At 44.9% G+C, this 17,230-nt stretch overlaps 1 long non-coding RNA gene across 1 annotated transcript; it reads right to left on the reverse strand.

The window, feature by feature from the left end:
• Positions 5,771–6,690, reverse strand: LOC109717812. The gene is made up of 3 exons (XR_002218312.1): positions 6,669–6,690; positions 6,344–6,410; positions 5,771–6,246 (listed from the first exon to the last, which is right to left on the reverse strand). It is a non-coding gene; the product is annotated as an uncharacterized LOC109717812 (long non-coding RNA).

Here is a 17,230-nt window from a genome sequence, read left to right on the forward strand (position 1 = left end):
TCGGTAGTAAAACGGCTCGTTTACTACCGATAGTATTCTAGCTCAACTCTCTCTCTCTCTCTCTCTCTCTCTCTCTCTATATATATATATATATATATATATATATATATATATATATATACACACAAAATCATTTACTTATACTGTAATGTCCCGGGTGTTTAGCAGTCTGTGTGACTTCAACATCTGTGGCTTGTCGACACGTCTGGTGGGTGTCGAGACAAGTCGAAGTAGTTTTGGGTTTTATGTACATACTGTTATGTAGTTGTTGTACTCGTTGGAGCGAGGTGTTATTGTGGACTTTTGTATGTACAGTGAACCCTTTATATTTTATATATTTTTTAGTTCTAGCAGCTTTATACTCTTAGTTGTAGCTATGATTTGATTACAGGTACAGCTATCGCTTCGTATATACGAAAAATTTCTATGTATACGGCGCGTCTGTTGGCATGCCCAAGGAAACGTTGTAATCCGGAACGTGATAGATTAAGTTGGTATCAGAGCTTAGAATTAGGTCATTAGGACCTAGGAAACCCTAGGCTTAGCAGACCCTAGGAAGGTAAGATGCGAGATGCGTGACTTATCGCGAAAGTCGGCGATTGAGTTGTTTTATCTCCTCCTAGAGTAGAGAAGTAACTGAAGGAGTGTCTGTTCCGCCAAAGAAAATTATGTCGGCTACAAACGACATAATTTTGACAAGGAACGAGGGTGGTCTTCTAGACTTTCGCTTGATTGGGTCGAGAGTCATTGTGTTTTGTATCTGACCCTTGTTTTGGTTTCAGGTAGCCATGAGGCCGTATCGACGCCGAGGTCGATCGCCGACGCGAGATCGTTCAGCGTCATCGGAGATGCCAGAGCAAGCAGGACCGAGTGCACCCGTTAATTTGAGAGAGCAGTTGGCTGCCTTAACTGAGGTGACTAGGTAGCAGGGGGTGTTTCTACAAAGGATGTGTGAGACTTTTACTCAACAGCCGAGTACAACGCCCAGAGTGTCAGAGCAGCAGGCGCCACCCTCGACTACTCTAGTGGCCGCACCAGCGATAGCTGTACTGCCACCAGCAACAGCTTCTACAACACCAGTGGCACCTCTCGGAGAGGCGTTGCAGATGTCAAAGGCTGAGCAGGAGCGGATGACAGAGAGGCTCGCTCGTTTTTGTCGGTTTGATCCGCCGTTCGATGGCAGTCGTACCGAGCCCTGGGTTGTAGAGGCATAGGTGAGTGCGATAGAGAAGCTGTTTGAGAATCTTTTTATACCGAAGCGAGAGCAGGTACATCTAGCAGTGTACTGTTTGGCAGGTGATGCGCATGATTGGTGGAGGAGGATGTAGCAAAACCGAGGCTTGGTTGCCCTATAGATGAGGTGGGACTAGTTTTGTGGGATGTTGTACGGGGCCTATTTCCAAAACAGCGTTAAACAAAAACTGGAAGAGGACCTGAAGAAGCTGCAGCAGGGGGGCAGTCAGTTCAGGAGTATACTCGAGAGTTTACCAGGCTTCTGAACTGTATTCCATTCGTAGCCAGGGATGAAGCCCACAAGGTCTATCTATATGAGAGAGGTTTGAGGCCAGAGATCTTTGTTTTGGTTCAGGCGCAGAGGTTGCGGATCTTGGATGCGTCAATTGAGCAAGCGTTGTGGCTTGAGAGAGAAGCTGTATCGGTCCGTGAGGGGGCGACGGTGCCGGGGCAGAGTCAGGACAGAAAGCGCCCGGTTCCAGATGACGGAGGACAGACTAGTAACAGATGTCCGCCGAGGCCTTCACGATCACGCTCTCAGGGTTGTGGGTCTTCGGGGTGACAGCGGTCTGGGGGCTCTCATTAGCAGCGACAGCAGCAGGGGACTCCGTAGTGTGTTATTTGTGGGGGACCACACTGGCCTCGTTATTGTGGGCAGAGAGAGGGCCGGTGTTTTGGATGTGGCCAGCCAGGGCATCTGCGGGCGGCTTGTCCCCGAGCAGCATCACCAGCACCTTCGACGGTGTCGGCCCCGCCGGTACCTCAGTTGACCTTTGGAGTACCACCGAGCTACAGCCAGGTAGACAAGGCTTTAGTGCTGCGGCAAAGTGAGCGAAAATAGCAGGCATCAAGTGGCAGGGTGTATGCAGCTCAGGTTAAGGACTCCACGGCAGCAGATTGTGTGGTAGCAGGTATTATTTTATTTTCTGGCATTAGAGTTCGTGTATTATTTGATACCAGTGCATCGCATTCTTTTATTAGTCGAGTATTTGCATCATTGTATGGACTAGAGATAGAGCCGCTGTTACATGCATTAGAGGTGCAGATTTTCGACCATATTTTACATGTGGTGGAGTATTGTTGGGCTTGTCCAGTGCAATTGGGCTCTTGGATTATGTCTGCAGACCCATTGGTCTTGGGGTAGTTGTAGGACTTTAATGTAGTGCTTGGCATAGATTGGCTGGCTCGATACTATGCGACGATCGACTGTGGAGCTAGGACAGTGACGTTCCGCAAGCCAGGCCAAGAGAAGTTCACTTTCAGAGGCTGCAGGAGTACACTATTCGCTACTTGAATCTCTTCAGTGAGGGCTAGACAGCTGATAAGTCGAGGGTGCGTCGCTTTCTTGGCGACGGTAGTAGAGGTGCCTACGGCGGCACCGGGACTCGAGGATATCCTTGTAGTTCGCGAGTTCCTGGATGTCTTTCCTCTGACCTCCGAAGCTGACGACTATGCTGCCGGATAGAGAGATTGAATTTGTGATTGACGTGGTTCCTTGAACTGCGCCAATCTCGAAGGCACCTTACCGAATGGCACCGGCAGAGCTGAGGGAGCTTAAGGCGTAGCTTCAGGATATGATGGATAAGGAGTATGTGAGACCCTGTGTGTCAGCTTGGGGAGCGCCGGTGTTATTCGTAAAGAAGAAGGATGGTTCACTTAGACTATGTGTGGATTATCGGAAGTTGAATAAAGTGACCATCAAGAACAAGTATTCTTGCCCCGCATTAATGATCTGTTTGATCAACTACAAGGATCTTGTGTCTTCTCGAAGATTGATTTACAGTCAGGTTACCACCAATTAAGGGTAAGGGTCGAGAATGTTCCAAAGACGACTTTCTGGACTCGGTACGAGCATTATGAGTTCACATTGATACTTTTTGGATTGACTAATGCCCCTGCCGCATTTATGCATTTGATGAATCGAGTATTTAAGCCGTTCCTTGATAGATTTGTGGTAGTATTCATTAATGATATTCTGATTTACTTCCGGAGTGATATGGAGCACGAAGAGCACTTGAGGATAGTATTACAGCTTCTGCGAGAGAAGAAGTTGTATGCTAAGTTGAAGAAGTGCGAGTTTTGGCTTCAGGAGGTTTCTTTCTTAGACCACGTGATTTCTGCAGCTGGAGTAGCAGTGACCTGAAGAAGATTGATACGATTCAGGATTGGCCCAGATCGACGACAGTTACCGAGGTGCGAAGTTTTCTTGTATTGGCTGGTTATTACCGTCGGTTTGTGGAAAGCTTTGCGAAGCTTTCCACAACCCTTGTCACGCCCCGGGACCCGGCGGAGGCCAGCCCGGCGCGTGCCCAGACCCGCCATATGCCTGCACATATAAGGCATCTACAACAAAAGCGATGAATAAAGAAATGATAATAAATATCAAGAGATATCAGAACATGAGTACAACTAACATCTATCAACAAGTAGAAGCAGTAAAACTATCAACTGTAATAATCCACAAAAGGAGATACACCAAGAGATCCAAGAGTAATAGTAAGATGCAAAATGGTAGTCTCTATACTGGGTACAAATCACTCTCATCCTCTCCAACTAATACAAAAGGAGAAAATGATCCACCTAGCAAGACTCTCCTCGCTCGCTAGCTCCAAGCGACACCCTTGCCGCGGTCCCTAGTCTCTCCCGGAATGGAAGGCTCTGAAAGAAAACATCAAACATAGGGCGTGAGAACTATAATTTATAGTTCCCAGTGGGTAATTACTCAACTTAGCAAAATGCACCACTAGGCCCAAAAGCATGAGTAGATATGAGAAACTACTAATAAACTACAGATATGAAAACATGTATTGAAATGCTAAACTACTATGCCATAACATAACATGATGTACATCTATTCTATCATGGTCACTATGCCTAATATGTAACTGGTATGCTCCAACATGTCATCAAGTATACTATAATGCAAAAGCAATACTATCAAGTATACAACATGTCCATATGTCCAATACTATGCCATAAGCTCGTCCAAGGAATTCATCTACTATTATCTATCTAGTAGTGATTGTCATATTATAGTTTAATGTCAATGTCCAATCTCATTCAGGACCTACAAGAGTGTAGTCCGGCTTGCGCCGCCTAACTGCCTGTGGTAGCCCGTCATCCCACGTTGGAATGAGTCTATCCCACGCAGCCCGGTAGGCTTCTCAATCCCGCACGAGCGAACTACTGTCGCAAAGGCTAACTCCGGAGTGCCGGCTTGTAGGGAGCGACCCTCACAAGCATGTGCGAATGAGCACAAATGACAAGCAAGCATAGTCATCGTCTCAAGGACCCAGTCATCATGTCTCTAACATGGAAATAGTCACTAGCAACCTAAGGTTCTAGTTTAATGTCCCAAAGTAAAGGTTCAACCATTTATTATACCTAATGCCCCTTCATGGCATTAGGTTTACTAAGTCCATACATTTGCTGTCACGCCCGGGTACCAGCGGAAGCATATCCGGCACGTGCACAGACCCGCCATACACCTGCAGTATATAAACGCTACAGCAGCAATCGAATAGAAGTAAAAACAAGAGAAGTCCTAATCCTGATATCAAGAGCAAAGTAAAGTCGATATACAACGATCATCCAACGAATCAAAATACAAGTGTATACAAACCATAGATCCGAGCAAAATGGAAAGTAACACTACTATAATCTCAATCCCGAAAGTAAATATACATTCACGGCTGTTAGCAAAAAAAGATAGCAATGGTGGCCTCTCTATATATAATGACACACCTCGAGCCGCTAAGCCCGAGTAGCAAGGGTGATCGACTAGTCACGCTCCTGTAGTCCCTAGCTAGGCGCGACGTGCCCTTTGCACATGAAATCCCTAGCTCTCCTGCTACAGCCTCTGTAAAACAACCACGCAAAAGGGTGAGAATATTAACAATAGTTCCAGTGGCTAAGCCGCCAGCCTCGGGCGGACATTACCACCACTAGGCTCAAGATGGTACATGAATGAGAATAGAAAAGCATGTAATTGCATGCATAGTTTTCATGCTAAGCAACTTCATAACAATGTTAACAAATAATGAACCATGTAACAACATGTGATCATACATCAACCAGTAATGATCAACTGAATGATAGAACATGGCTACTACTTATAAGTCGAATACATCGCATATAAGTGTTAAGTAACTACTGTACACTGTTAACTGGTAATCATTCATTTAACTGTCGCAATTTCCTTTTAGCCACTTTCCTTTCATTCACAGGGCATCTACTCAAGGAGTAACACTTGCGCCCGTAGGGCCTAATGGCCGGTAGATACACTCTTCCCCCAGCAATCCACTTCGGCACCCAATCCCGCACGGGCGAGCAACTGTCGCGTAGGCCAACTCCGGAGTGCCGGCTTGTAGGGAGCTACCCTCACAAGCGTGTGCGAATGAGCACGATGGCAAGCAAGCAAGGTCCACAGTCCAACATGTCTCAATTATCATGTTTTAGTTCACAATATTCTCGTTCTCGATCCTTTGATCGACATTTCAGTATAACAAATATTAACAACAACTAGAATCCACTAGTTTAGTAAGCATACAGGGGTAATGCTAATTTACATATGGCATTAGAATCTTTCCACTATCATGGAGGCATAAAGTATGTCATGGTTCTCTACTTTCCAAAATCATCATCATTATGTCCATTAGTTAACTTAACTAAATATAAACATAAATATAAGCATAAAGACACTTATGCATGAGTGCTCTCTACTTCATAGAGGTTCTATTTCCATTATGCTAAGCTTAATCACACGGATGTCCCCAATCCTTTAGCAACTACATAGTGACAATAACACACAAGTATATCAATTCTCTATAATGACATATAGAACATAGAGGAGCTTCACTTGCTCTGGTTAGGTCCGACCCACCTCGTACTATGCTCAAAGCAGTCACAAGACGTCCCAAGAATCAGCTCAACAAAGTCCCAAACCTCACGTTAAGCTTCCGGAAGGCCCTCCAATGCCAAACAAAGGCGATCCAAGGGTCAAATACCTTCTCGCTGCGAACAATATCAAAACGGCGTCAAAATCATTGACTATTAATAAATATAGCCGGAAACTTGCGATTTCAGTTTTCTAACTGAAGTTCTAGCTCACCCTAGGTTAGAGCAGCTTCCTAACCAGCTTCTAAGGGTACAAATTCAGCTCAACGAAGCTCGAAGACCTGCTGCGAAGGAAAATCCCCAATTGCATTAGTTCGCTCAAACAATAGCATTTCGTTCCAAAATAGCTTCATAAATGGCTAAATATCTCCATTAAGCTTCAAAGTAGCTTAACCCTGGTCTAAGGAGGTTAATTCACAGCTAATTAATCCAACTTTAATTGCTGAAATCTCAGGTTAAAGCAACTAGAAGCAATAACTCAAACGCAACACGTAAACGACTACTAGAACGTTGATAAAGGAGAAAATCGAGTCGTTTACCTTCTCAAGCTTCCAACCAGCACCTCACTGGTCCAGGGCTGCGAAAATCCCTCCAAAACGCTCTCTTGCACGTGCACAAAGGTGCTGCGACGCTCGCAACCAGCGAAGAACGCGCGCGACGACGAAAACGAGCGAAATCGGCGAATTCTTTGTAGAGAGAGAAAAACCCTAGAGAGAGAGAGAGAAAATGATGCAAGGTTGCTTCTCTGGGCTCTAGCACACTCCAGCAAGCTCCAAGAGTCGTGCTGGGATCAAATAGGTAGGCACAAGATGTGAAATGACCAATTTGGCCCTGCTACCACGAATCTGCCAGCTTGTACCGGTACAAGGTAATGGCTGTACCGGTACAGCAAGCAGAAAATGCTGAAATTTCGCAGGTCAATGCATTTTCTTATTTTTTGCATTCCAATCACTCTCAAACTTGTCCAAACACTTGTTCTAACCTTTTAGAACATGTAGGAGTGATCCACACACCATTCCACACACTCGAACTTCGCAATTTGCAAAAGTTCAGTGTATTACACTCACCCCTCCTAAAAAGAAGTTTCGTCCGCGAAACTTGAAATCACTTACCTCAAGATTCTGTCGAGAAAAGATAGGGGTAGTGCTCTTGCATTGCACTTTCCAGTTCCCAAGTGGCTTCCCGTTCCTCGTGATTGCTCCAAAGGATTTTCACGTAGGGTATCTCGCGATTACGAAGCCGTTTCACTTCTCGAGCTAGTATCCTCACTGGATGCTCCTCGAAGCTCAAATCTTCTTGTAAATCCACTGGAGCACTCTCAAGTATGTGTGTTGGATCAAATACATAGTTCCGAAGTGTGGACACATGAAACACATTATGCACTCCCGATAGGTTCGGCGGCAAAGCAAGCCGATATGCTACGGGGCCTATCCGCTCCAACACCTCGTAGGGTCCAATAAATCGAGGGCTTAACTTTCCTCGAATGCCAAATCTTTTAACTCCTTTCGTCGGTGAAACCTTCAAAAATACATGATCGCCGACTTGAAATTCCAGTTCTCGCCGACGTTTATCCGCATAACTCTTTTGTCGACTTTGAGCTGTCAGTAGACGTTCTCGCGCAAGTCGCACTTTAGCTTCAGCTTCTTGCAGTACATCTGGACCCAACACTAACCTCTCACCCACTTCACTCCAATGAAGTGGTGATCTACACTTTCTACCATACAGGGCTTCAAACGGTGCCATCTGAATACTTGCGTGATAACTGTTGTTATAAGCAAATTCAGCCATCGGGAGGAACTGTGGCCAACTGCCCTGGTAGTCAATCACACAGGCCCTCAACATATCCTCAAGGGTCTGGATGGTACGCTCAGACTGCCCATCACTCTGGGGGTGGAAAGCAGTACTAAAATCCAATCGGGTACCCAAAGCCTCCTGTAAACTCCTCCAGAAATGTGAAACAAAGCGGGTGTCTCGATCCGAAACAATAGAGGCAGGTACTCCGTGTAATTGCACAATTTCATCAAGGTACACTTGTGCGAGTCTCTCTCCTGACCAAGTTGTGTGGATTGGAATAAAGTGGGCAGATTTGGTCAATCTATCCACAATTACCCAAATTGCGTCATGACCTGTTTGTGAGCGAGGTAATCCAACAATGAAGTCCATAGTAATCCTCTCCTACTTCCACACTGGTATGGGTAAACTTTGAAGTTTTCCCGCAGGAAGTCGATGTTCAGCTTTGACCTGCTGACAGGTTAAGCACTTAGCTACGAAGTCTGCAACTTCCTTTTTCATTCCAAGCCACCAGTAGGTTAACTTCAAATCTTTATACATCTTTGTACTCCCGGGGTGTACAGTATACGGCGCCCGATGTGCTTCTGTTAGAATCTCTTCTTTAATATCTGGATTGGCAGGCACACAAATTCTATCACCGAATTTAAGCAGTCCCTGATCATCCACTCGAAAATCGCTAATTGGATCAACAGTGATCTTTGCTCGAATCTTTTGCAGGGATTCGTCTTGAGCTTGCTTTTCTTTAATTCGATCAATCAAGGTAGGTTTTACCACCAATGACATAAGCCTCCAAGGCGTATCAGGAGCTACAACTTCCAAATTCAACTGCTCCATGTCCTTAATCAACAGGGGTTGCATAGTTATCGACATCGCCAAATTTTCCGTCGATTTTCGACTTAAGGCATCTGCTACAACATTAGCTTTTCCTGGATGATAGAGAATGGTCAAATCATAATCCTTGAGCAACTCCAACCATCTACGTTGCCTCAAGTTTAATTCCTTCTGAGTAAACAGATACTTTAAGCTCTTATGATCGGTGTAAACCTCGCAACGCTCGCCGTAGAGGTAGTGGCGCCAAAGCTTTAGGGCAAAAACCACAGCTGCCAACTCTAGATCATGTGTAGGGTAGTTCTTTTCATAATCCTTCAACTGGCGAGATGCATAAGCAATTACTCTGCCATTCTGCATTAGAACACACCCTAACCCATTCAGCGACGCATCGCTGTAAATCACATAGTCCACTCCAGTAACAGGCAGTGCCAGAATCGGGGCGGTAGTCAATCGTTCCTTCAGCTCTTGAAAGCTTCTTTCACAAGCTTCGTTCCACAGAAACTTAGCTCCTTTATGTGTGAGTCGAGTGAGAGGAGTAGACATCTTTGCAAATCCTTCAACAAATCTTCGGTAGTATCCCGCCAAACCAAGGAAACTCCGAATCTCTGTGACACTAGTCGGCCTAGCCAAATCTTTAATCGCTTCAACTTCTTGGATCCACAGCATCCGAGTTTCTGAATACATTTCCCACGAAACGCACACTTCCGACGCCAAATTCCATTCTTAAAGCTTTGCAATAATTTCTTTTCGCGAAAGTACTGAGTACTTCCTTAGATGACTTTCATGCTCCCGTTCACTATCGAGAATAAGATCAAAGATATCGTCCAAAACACTACTACGAACCTGTCCAAAGAAGAAGGGCTTAAAGAACGGTTACATTAAATCCATAAAGGCTGCTGGGGCTTAGATCAATCATGCATGACTGAAATTCAATAATGCCCATACGCTGTTAAAACAGTTTTTAGAACATCTTCAGGCTTGATAATTAAGCTGATGTAACCAGATGCAAATCAACTCTTGGTAATACACCGTTCGATCCTTGCAGCTGATCAAATAAGTCCATGCAATCTGCGGCATGGATATTAATTCTTGATCGTACTTTGTTTGAATTTCTTGATAATCACTACACATGGTGCTATCAAGAGATCCATCCTTTTTTTGACAAACAACACCGGTCGCTCCCAAGGGAATACACTTGGACGAATAATCCCTTATCTAAGAAGATCTTGTAATGTCCGTCAGCTCTTTCAATTCAGCAGGTGCCATCCTAATACAGGGCTTTTCGGATAGGGCATTCCCAGGGAACAAGATCAATCAAAACTTCGACTTCCTATCAGGTGGATGCCCGGCAACTCAGCTGGGAACACATCCCGAACTCCCCAGCACAACTGGATAACATACAATCTGACGGTTTTTCCCGTCACTCACAAAAAAATGCTAGCCAAATAGGCTACACAACCTCTCCGTACAACTGTCGGGTCATCGCGAAGATCTAATAGTCATTGGCGAACAATGAACTCTGACACCCTTTATAACAAACTCTTGCTGCCTCCGGCTTCCTAACCGGTCACCGTTCTGTTTCGTGCAATCAATAGTGGCATAAGTACTGATTAACCAATCCATACCCAATCCTACAATCAAACTCACCTAGTTTGTGTAGTGCTAGTAAATCTCACTGCATAATCCAGTCGGCACTACCCAACTGGCAGCGAGGGCAAAAACTCACGAACATATAGGGTATGGTCAGGTACAATTACTCGCCCAGATGCAAAGTGGGTGCTAACTTAATCTATGCAACTCTCGGCGAATCTGCGGCGTCATAAAAGAATGCAAGCACCAGTAATCATAATAATGCACGAACAAGAATATCAATCAATCATAATAATACCTGCTACGACCTCCTGTCTGCTGCGCGGCCCCAGGCTGGGCAGGCATACATCCGCCACACTCGACCCTGGGCTCGAACTCTCCGACTGCCGCTGTCTGCTGTGGGCGCCTATGACTGAGATAAAGCACTGTCGGGTCCCCTGGCTCGGATCTAAAGATGCCAGTCAGGTCGCTGACCAAGAGGGTGCAGGCAAAGAACCTCTCGGCACTCTGAACGAAAGTGCCCTCCTGGTCAGGCAAAGAAACACCTGCCCCCACGCTGTGGGCACTGGGCGCGCACGTGAGGCCCACCATCAGATATACACAAACGCGGCGGTCGACAGACGCTCAAGTGCTCCACGGGCGCTTGAAGAACTCTTCGATCCCTCTAACGGACGCTCCTCGGCCGTCTGGTTCCTACGATATTTGCGGTCTCCCGAGGATTGTCTGACCACGCTTCAGCTGCTGTCTCTCCATTGCCTCGATCCACCACGCTCTTCCTTCATGATTTCCGCCCCTTTCTCACAATCAGGCCCGGTTCACCACATCTCTGTAAGTCGAAGGATTACGGCTGGAACCAAATCTGAAAATCGCAGGTCGCAAAACCCACCTCTCAAAAAATAAGAGCAATGAAAATCCTCACATCTCTTAACACAAAACGGAAAACGCAGTGCATATCGAGAGAACTCGTCATACTCAGCCACTGTCTCTGTTCCGCCCTGTCTAGGTTTCTTCAAATCCCTTCCATCTGCCTCTTCAACACATCCGTGAAAATAGGTATCAACAACAACTCCTTAACCTGTTCCACGTAATAAGAGACAAATCAGCACGGGAATCCTCCGGATTCCACCCACCATCTGTAAGCCTGCGCCGTCAAGGTGTTTTGTCCCCGCAAACTCAAACCCGGTACTGTCCTCCACAAAGGTATCATAGAATAGCCTTTCCAATTGCATCAGCCCATTTCTCGACCACACCAGTGATCTGCCTCTCCCCGTCAAAGACACGAGGGTTGCAACGAACCGACGAATTCATTCAGTCGTTTCCCATCATCGCTCCGCCTCTCTCAAACCCCCACCTATCTCGGTAACACATTCCCAAAGCTACATGCTACAGTACTGGTGTTGTACTACTGTCTTCCTTTCGGGTCTCTGCCCTCGGAGCTACTGGGGTGTGTCAAGTACAGGTGATTGTGCTCTCAACTGTGGCGCCTCTCTGGTCTATAGACAAGATCGGAATATCTCTGTCGTCCCGTCTGCCGCAGTAACAGATCCCTAACCTCTTCATCTGCCTCACTGGCCGACGTCGCAGCGTCCATAACTGCTGTCGTGCTGCCGCGGCCTGCTGAGTAACCAAACTCTGTTCAACGTCGCAAGCTGATCCTGCAACTCATGGATCTCAACTGGACCGCGACGTGACGAAGTCTCTACTCTTCCGCAGCGGCAGCCTCACCGCCGGCGGTCCAGAAGGGGGGGGGGGGACGAGTCGTAGCATTGAACTTGCACACAAAAACAAACATAGGGTCACTAAACCCTATACTACTGAACCTCATTGAGGATATAAACCAGGCTAATCAAAGCGAAAGTAATGAATGTAACGCCTACTAACTTCCGAATGTCACGTTGTCGGCCGCCATAACGTACGCCTTCTGCAAAGTTAGTACTTCACATCGCGCGATCAAACTCCTACTATTCGGAGTTTATAAGGACGCCATCAAAGTACATCGCTAACAACCAACCTCTGACTAGACATCGTCTCTCACGAGCCTATCCTTATAGTCCCAACCAGCTAAAGTTGCTAGGATCTAACTAAGACTCAACCCTAGGCCTGATTACCACTATAATCGTCAGCCGGGTACTCAGCGGAAGCATATACCGGCACGTGCACGACCCCGCATACACACTGCCGATAATTAAGACTGTCTACGAGAAGCAAGCGATAGGAAGGTAAACAAGAAGTCCTATCCTGATATCAGAGCAAAGTACAGTCGATACTACCAACGAGTTATCCAATCCGAATCAAAAATACAAGTGTATACAAACCATATGATCTCAGCAAAAGTAAGGAGAATAACACTACTATAATCTCAACCCCGAAAGTAAAATATAACATTTCACGGCGTGTACAAAAAGATAGATACAATTGGGTGGGGTCCTCTTAGTATATAAATATGCGACATCACCCACGCCGCTAGCCCGAGTGCAAGGTGATCGACTAAGCACGCTCCTAGTAGTCCCTAGCTAGAGCGCGACTCCCTTGCCAGCATCCCTAGGCTCTCCTGCATAACAGGCTCTGAAGAAACAACCACCAAAAAAGGCGTGAGAATATTAACAATAGTTCGCCACGTGGGTAAGCCGCCAAGCCTCGGGCGAATTACCACCACTAGGCTCAATGATGTACATAATGGAATAAAAAGCATTAATATCTGATAGATTTCAATGCTAACATACTTCAAACCAATGTTAACATAATGAACATGTAACCAACATGTGATCATAGCATCAACCAGTATGAACAACTGAATGATAGAACATGCTACTACTTATAAGCGTAATCATGCGATAAGTGGTAAGAACTACTGTACACTGTTAACTGGTAATCATTCATTACTGTCAATTTCCTTTAGCCAATTTTCTTTCATGTCACAGGCGATCTACTCAAGGTAGTCAGCTGCGCCGCCGCCTAATGGTCCGTGCCGTTAGTACACAACTCCCCACGGCAATCACTTCGGCACCCATCCCGCCGACTGGGGAGCAACTGTTCGCGGTAGGCCAACCCGCAGTGCCGGCTTGTTAAGGGAGAATACCCTCACAAACGTGTGCGATATGAGCACGGAATGGCAAGCAATCAAGGCACAGCTCCAACATGTCTCAATTATCATGTTAGTTGCACAAATTTCGTCTCGATCCTTTAGATCGACATTCAGTATAAACAAATATAAACAACAACTAGAATCCAGCTTTTAGTAAGCATTACAGGGTAAATGCTAATTACTTATGGCATTAGAATCTTCCACTATCAATGGAGCATAAAGTCATGTGGATGTATCTATACTTTCCAAAATCATCATCATTATGTCATTATGTTAAGACTTAACAAATATAAACATAAATATAAGCATAAAGACACCTATATGCATAGAGGCTCTTCTATCATGAGAGCGTTCTATGTTCCCATTAGCTAAGCTTAATCACGATCGGATGTCCCCAATATCCTTTAGCAGTACTACATAGTGACAATAACCCACAAGCTATATCATCTCTATAATGGACATATAGAACATAGAGGAGTCACTTTGCCTCTGGTAGGTCCGAACCCCACTCGTACTAGCTCAAAGCAGCAGTACACAAGACTCGTCCAAGCAATCCAGTACTCAACAAAGCGCAACTCCTCTTAAGACTTCCGGAACCCTCCAAGTCCCAAACAAAGGCGATCAAGGTCTAAAAACCTTCTCGGCTGCGAACAAATCACAAAACGGCTACAAAATCATTGCGACTATTATATAAATCAGCCTGGAAAACTTGCGCGATTTCAGTTCTTCAACCTGAATTCTAGCTTACCTAGGTTAGAGCAGCTTCTCCGCCAAACCAGCTTCTAAGGGTAGCAAATTCACAGCTCAACGAAGCTCGAAGACCTGCTGCTAAGAAAACTCCCAATTGCATTAGGTTCAAACAATAGCATTTCGTTCCAGAAATAGCTTCATAAATGGTAAAATATCTCCATTAAGCTTCAAAGTAGCTTAACCTGGCTAATGAGGTTAATTCACAGCTAATTAAATCCAATTTAATTGCTGAATCTCAGTGTTAAAGCAATCTAGAAGCAATAACTCACAAACGGGCAACACGGTAAACCGTACTACTAGAAACGTTGATAAAGAAGAAATCGATGTCGTTTACTTCTCAGGCTTCCAACCAGCACTCACTGTCCAGCTGCGAAATAATCCCTCAACCTCTCTATGCACTGCTACAAAGTGTGCTGCGGCCTTCGCAACACAGCGAAGAACGCTGCGCCCCGACGACGAAACGTGCGAAATCAACCGCGAATTTTTGAGAGAGAGAAAAACGCTATGAGAAGATCGAGAGAACATGGGAAGGTTGCTTTCTTGGGCTCTAGCACACTCCAGCAAGCTCGCAAGAGTCGTGCTGGATCAAATAGGTAGGGCAAATTAAAATTACGAAAACCAAACTGCACGTTATCTGCATTGTGTACGGTACACCATAATGGCTGTACCGGAATATCACAAGCAGAAAGCTGATTCGCCAATCAATCACTTTCTTCTGTTTAGCGCATCCAACAGCCTCTAACTTATCCAAAATAACTGGTTCAACCTTTTACGAACATGTATGGAGCGAGCCACTCATACATTCCACATACTCGAACTCCGCAATTGGCGAAAGTCCATGTATACTATATGCCAATAAGTTCAAGAAATCGCTTCGACGATCACTTTCTTGTGTATCCAAAAGTCTAATAAGCTCTCACAATGGCCCAAAACCCTTTAACAAACAATTAGAAATTGTGGCACATGGCCACTTCTCAACCACAACTTTCCAACTTCACCAATTGAGTTCAAAAGGTATTACATTGGGCCAGCCATGCCTCTTTATGACATAAGCTTACCCTATATCATACTATCATATACATCTAACCATCTTTTATGGCATTATGTCTTCATCTTAGGTCAACAGAGTTCATGCATATTGTACTCGCATCTTCCACACTTGAAATGTGATCCCCAAAGCCACACATAAAATGCTATCTAAATGCATGATTCCAACCATGAATAACTCCTACTACATAAGGTCCAAATTTATTATATCAATGACAAAATAACATTTTAAGCAAATTCTAAATCCATAAACTAATTCTATCTAGTATGATATCATGAAATTTTAATTTTACGGCAAGTATAACCATCAAACGAAAATTATCGTCATTTTGGTGGCCCAACCAAGCTCTCCTCACGATCCTCGTTTGAGCCGATAAAGTGCCCACAACCTCTTACTCCCTAAAGGTGAAACTAGGAAAAGTTACAACGAACGAACGAACAACCACATAGTTAAACATTAACCATCAAAAGAATAGGCAAAACGTCCACGCTTAATGGTGAAAAAACTCTCTCAAAATCTCTCAAAAATAGATAAGAACCTTCTAAATCCAACCTAGATGAAGTCTAATTCCAAACAATTGACTCCAAAAGTCTTAATGCAAAAATCTCCAAAATAAGCCCTAAATATCTCATTCTAGGGTTTTATCTAGCAAAATCCATCAAAACATGAATCTAGGCCAGAAACATGATACTCAAATCTCAAGAGAAGCTCCGCAACAATGTCTCAAAGTCAACTAGTTGAGATCTTGCCCAAATACAAGCTCAGTCCAACTCCCAACCTTCTTCCCAGTGTGGAAATGGCACCAAGAAACAACAAACATGACAGAAAAAGAAGGTTTAATCTTCAAATCCCAACTAAACACGAAAATTAAAAAACAAAAGAGAAGGGTGAGGCCCTACCTCTCTCCACTACCTCCAATGCGCTCAGGGAAACAAAGGGGAGGCGTGGATTACTGTAAAGTGTTCTACAATTCCAAGAAACACCTCTCAAAACTAATGACGTTTCAAAGTGTACGTACACGAATAAAAGTGTAAGCCGGTACAAATCCTCAGTAACGCCAACCCGAGCCTCGGGTTGGCAAAAATCGATCGTGTAACCGGTACAAATCCAATGTTGTACCGGTACAACTCCGTTCCCCAAAATACAACCTTTCAAATGTTGTACCTGGTACATTCCCTCTGCAGAACTGCAACCCAAGAGCAGAACTAAGTCTTTTTTCTCTTTGGAGACCTTCAGCTCTAAGCTTTAATACTCAATTCTCGGATCGAGCCACTAAGTCGGAACACTGTCCAACGACCCTCCCAAAGATATCTGAAAAAACTCAGAGACATTCACATCAAACACTCGAACCTCGCAATTTGCAAGGGTCCAGTGGTTACACCCCTCATTCGAATTGACCTTTAAAAGGAATAAGTTTGTCGGGAGTGAGCGATTGCCAAGAGCTCGAATAAGTTGAATACAGAATTATGTCCGGCTCTAATCCTTGCCTTATCCAAGTTTATAGGAAAGGATTGTGACTACAGTGATGCATCACACAACGGATTGGTTTGTTCTGATCCAGCAAGGGGGGGGGCATGGTAGGCCGTAATTATTTATGCTTCGCTGGCGCTGAAGGATATGAGAAGATCTTATCCTACGCAATCTGACTTAGAGCTGCCCAACTGTGGCGTTTGACTGAACGTTGTGGCGGCTTAAATTGTAAGTAGCACTATGAGATCTTTATAGATCATAAAAGTCCAAGTATCTATCACCTCCAGAAGGAGTTGACCTATGAGCAACGCCGGTATAAAGTTGTTGAAAAGAATATGATTCAGTATTCAGTTAATCACCCACCGGCAAAGGCAATGTGGTGGCAGATGCGTTGAGCAGGAAGTTTGTGCAGAGTTGGAGTGTTGATCACTCAGCAGACCGTTGCTTGAAGAGTTACAATGACGAGGCTCGAGGTAGTGTTACTTGTGACTACTGCAAGACTGATGTCTATGGTCTTGCAGCCTACTCTGTTGAAA

The sequence above is a fragment of the Ananas comosus genome, linkage group 11 (genome assembly GCF_001540865.1).
Source record: "Ananas comosus cultivar F153 linkage group 11, ASM154086v1, whole genome shotgun sequence".
Classification (NCBI taxonomy): Eukaryota; Viridiplantae; Streptophyta; class Magnoliopsida; order Poales; family Bromeliaceae; genus Ananas; species Ananas comosus.